This window comes from Neophocaena asiaeorientalis, unplaced genomic scaffold, assembly GCF_003031525.2.
Source record: "Neophocaena asiaeorientalis asiaeorientalis breed wild unplaced genomic scaffold, Neophocaena_asiaeorientalis_V1.1 scaffold249, whole genome shotgun sequence".
In the NCBI taxonomy this organism is placed as follows: domain Eukaryota; kingdom Metazoa; phylum Chordata; class Mammalia; order Artiodactyla; family Phocoenidae; genus Neophocaena; species Neophocaena asiaeorientalis.
In genome coordinates, this window is record NW_020172625.1 from 1,555,854 (window position 1) to 1,556,250 (window position 397).

Sequence of the window (397 nt, forward strand, 5' to 3'; positions counted from 1 at the left end):
AAAAAAAAAAAAAAAAAAAAGGAGGGGGGCTGTGTGTGTATGTGGGGGGAAGACAAGAGCTAAGCAAATAGGAGGATCAGCTAAAGTCAATATCGTTACCTGTGGTATTGAGCCTGTAAAAACTGAAACTCTTCCTTAATCCGATCACAGGACTCGGAAATTGTAAATTTAAAGGGTTGAGCAGGCTGATGCGGTGCCTAAAGAACAACAATAAAATATTTGATTAGACCACAGCACAAGCGAGGCGCAGAGATGGAGAGAAAACCACGCGGCGCTGGGGGAGGAGGAGGGGGGTCATGGCGCAGGCAGATTAAAACTCTCCTCCCGCCCCCTCCCCCGGCAGCACAGCCCGGCGGAAGCCGCTTGCGGGCTAGCCCCGGGCCCCCGCGTCCCCGTG

General features: G+C 52.6%; 1 protein-coding gene across 6 annotated transcripts in view; it reads right to left on the reverse strand.

The window, feature by feature from the left end:
- Positions 1-234, reverse strand: part of LOC112395617 (TLE family member 4, transcriptional corepressor) — a 147,562-nt gene extending 147,328 nt beyond the window's left edge. For all 6 annotated transcript variants that reach the window (XM_024738934.1, XM_024738932.1, XM_024738931.1 and 3 more), the window contains exon 1: positions 100-234. The gene's annotated coding sequence lies outside the window, so the exon portion shown is untranslated. The remainder of the gene's footprint in view (positions 1-99) is intronic.
- Between the last annotated feature and the right edge of the window lie 163 nt (positions 235-397).